The sequence below is a fragment of the Acomys minous genome (assembly GCF_964271855.1).
Source record: "Acomys minous genome assembly, chromosome: 12".
Taxonomy (NCBI): Eukaryota; Metazoa; Chordata; class Mammalia; order Rodentia; family Muridae; genus Acomys; species Acomys minous.
This window is the reverse complement of record NC_140493.1, coordinates 100,395,983-100,399,556: the sequence shown is the minus strand read 5'-3', so window position 1 is coordinate 100,399,556 and position 3,574 is coordinate 100,395,983.

Sequence of the window (3,574 nt, the reverse complement as noted above, 5' to 3'; positions counted from 1 at the left end):
AAGTCAACTTGGCTCTAGTGGAAGACCATACATCCAAGAATAGTTTTGGTCAACACGAATTGTTTCTTGCGGGGCAGGGGGTGTCTTTGTTTGTTGTTTTGGTTTGGGGTTGGCTACACAAAGCTGGGTGGGTAGTGAAGTGGGGTGAATCTGGCAAGAGTTGGTGGGTATGACCAAAACATGATGTATGCGATGCTCAAAGAACTGACAAAAAAGAAAGAAGCCATGGAGAAGCCACCGATTGCTGGCTCACTCCCAGACCCATCCTGGCCTTGGCTTTCTTATACAGTCTAGGACCACCTGTGCAGGGAATGGTACCACCCACAGTAGTCGGGGCCCTGCTATAGTTAACAATCAAATCAATCCCCCACAGACATCTCCACTGGCCAGTCCCTCAGTTGAGATTCATTTCAGGTAACTCTGGGTTGTGTCCAGTTGACAGAACTGACTAGAACCGGAACACTACGAGTTTCCAAATCCGCTCACATACCTGCTCTCAAGCATCAGAGAGAACGAAGGCTGTCTCTTCAATTTCTTGAAAGGCAGCCAGGGCCTTTGGAGTGAGTGGAGAAGAGACCCAGTGTGTTGATGGCATGTAATGCTATCAGGAACCCTTTTTTAAATCTCATTTATTTTCCCCAGAACAGCTTTACAGAGGTGGCAGCTGCCAGAGAGGTTGGTGATTTGCCTGGGGTAAGCAGAGGAGGACAGCCAATCAGAGACCAAGATGGTAGGGTTCTTTAACATCCTTTGCCTGCCTGTGCCCTAGCCCCACAGTGCTCCTCCTGGCAAGACAGCAATCCCCTAATGGCCCAGAGAATAGTGTCTTCTTGGCTCTCCATCCTGCCGCAAAGGAAGCCAATGCTGCTGGTTGTTTTTTTCACCCCTGTGAATTTCCCATTCCTGGCGAGTGACTGGCTTTCCTTGTTTTCCCTGGCCAGAATGCAGCTTCCAATTGCTTTTCAGCAATCATCGATTGAATATGCATCTGTCTTTCTTTTTCTTTTTTTCCAATACTGACACACTGGCTCTAACACAGTCCTACAGGGCAAGGGGCATCCATCCCCGTTGAAGAGGAAGGCACCTCTTCTTGGTGGAAATTCAGCATACACACCTCAGTGGCAAATGCTCTAAAACAAAACAGCAAACACTTGCACCTGCTGCCTGCGGACTGCTCTGGGATGCTGGGCCATAAAACTGCCTAACTTTCAAACTGTTGTGAATTAATTGCTTCATTAAAGACCCCAGAGATGTATGACAATGGAGAAAAAGTAGTCTCTGCTAGCAATGGGGAAAATGAAGCCACCTGTAGTTGGTGGAAAGACTAGCAGATTGGAGCAGAAAATTTGAGCTCGAGTCCAGGTTCTGTCTTTTTCTCCAGCTCTTTGAATCTGACTAAAGCAACTGACTTCTCCGGACTGCAGAGTGAGGTTTTGATGAAGATCAAGTCAGATTATATTTAGGAAAGATCTCGGGTGAAAGTAGGAGGGAGGGAGGAATGGGGGGGGGGAATACAAGTGATGGAATAACAATTGAGTTGTAATCTGAATAAATTTAATAATAATAATAATAAATAATAATAATAATTAAAAAAAATAAAGATAATGCTATCACAACTTCATGACGGAAAAAAAAGGAAAGATCTCAATAAATGTTAGGGGCTGACGAGGAAGTTGGTATGTGAAAGACAGAACAACTGTTAATAGTATCTTTGAAAAAAAAAAGGAAATCAAAGCATTGGCTTACAGACTCCACCACATGAGGAGAAATGCTAAATAAAGGGCTAAACCCCTGTGTACCCTGCAAGAGCCTGGATGCTTTAAAGGGGTGCTTCTCAAGTGCTGCTTCCACTGTGAGTGATGGCAAGGCCAGCTGGGAACCTAGTCAACATGCAAATACTTAGGTCCCACCTGGACCCGTTGAATCTGGAACTCTCGAAGGTTGGCCATGTTTGCTTGGCATGCATGAAGCTCTGACTATGACCCCCTAGTCCATTGCAAACTGGTCCTGGTAGCATGTGCCTGTAATTCCAGCACTCGGCAGGTAGAGGCAGGATGGTCATCCTTGGCTACTTAGAGAATTCAAGACCAGCATGGAGTACAAGAAATCCTGTCTAAATAAATAAATAAATACAACCTCAGTTGGACCTTAGCACAAAGGTGGTAGGTTTTTACTGCCCCTGAATTTTTGTCCAGAAAACAGACAAGGTTCAGAAGAGGCAGACATTATTCAGAGTCTCAGGAATTTGCTTGGGTGCTACAAGCCTCCCTACCCCACTGCCCACTGTCTTCTAGGAGGATTACGTGTCTGCAGCAGTCCGTCCAGCAGCTGACTGAGTAAGCTGGCACAGAGTTCCAGCCTAGCCAGTTGAATGACCACAAGGTATCAGGAAGATGTGTCACTAAGCAAACACACCCCCGCAGAGAGATACACTATGCCACAAGGAATAGCTGAAGCCCAAAGTTCCAGCTCTGGGGCCGGGTGGGGTGGGGGTTGGGTGCCAAAGGCGTTCCCCAGCGACCTTTAAGTGCAGAGCTTTTCCTACTTGGCCCTTCACTATGCTGAACAAACAACCCAATGGCCCTGACCTTGCAGAAGCCCCACCCTGCAACAGTCTGCTCCCAACCTTGCCTGAGAATTCAGGCTTCCTGCTCTTCCAGGAACCTCTGCTGAGCACAGGAACCTCTTCGCTCTCCCCTGAGCCACATGCATGTGGAAGTCTGTGCATTCCCACCCCGCACCCCGCTTCAGCTAAGTGGAGCCCCAATAATCTGGTTCTCCCCAGAGTCTGAGATGGGTGAGACTCTCACCTGCCCTCCCTCTGCAGTTTAGGACTCTCTGGATGCATCACCCTGTGTGCCAGAAAATGCAACAAAGAGCCTTTATCCAGAAACTGTCTTCTCCCCAAATGCACTTTCCATTTCACTCTCTGGGGAACCTCACAATGTACGTGACAGCAATCTATTCCACACTTACATTATAACCAAGTTGGCCAAATGGCACAATTCAGAGTCATACAGGAGGATTTCCTTTCTGCTCTCATGGTCTCTAAAGGCCTGGCTGGGTGGGGAAAAGGAAGCTTTCCAACCACCCACATGGTGGCTCACAACCCTCTGTAACTATGATTCCAGGGGACCTGACATCCTCTTCCGTCCTTAGACGATACCGGACAAGCAGACAAAACACCCATACACACAGAATAAAAAATAAAGTAGGAAGTGGCAGAGCAAGGAACCTTGCATTGACATCTGGCTCCTACACACAAAATGCTTGCCCACCCCCATACACATTATATACACACGATGAGCTCGTGCACGAGCGCGCGCACACACACACACACACACACACACACACACACACACACACACACACCACACATTCAAGTTAAGAGGAGAAAGAGAAATGCCAGTTGCCCTCTGCAGTATGAGTTCAGACAGGGAATTCCTGTCTACACTTAAGCCTGTGAAGGTCAGGTCTTTCTTTCAGTATGCATTGGTGTTTTGCCTTCATGCACATCCGTGTGAGAATGTCAGATCATGAAGTTACAGACAGCTGCGAGTTGCCATGTGGGTGC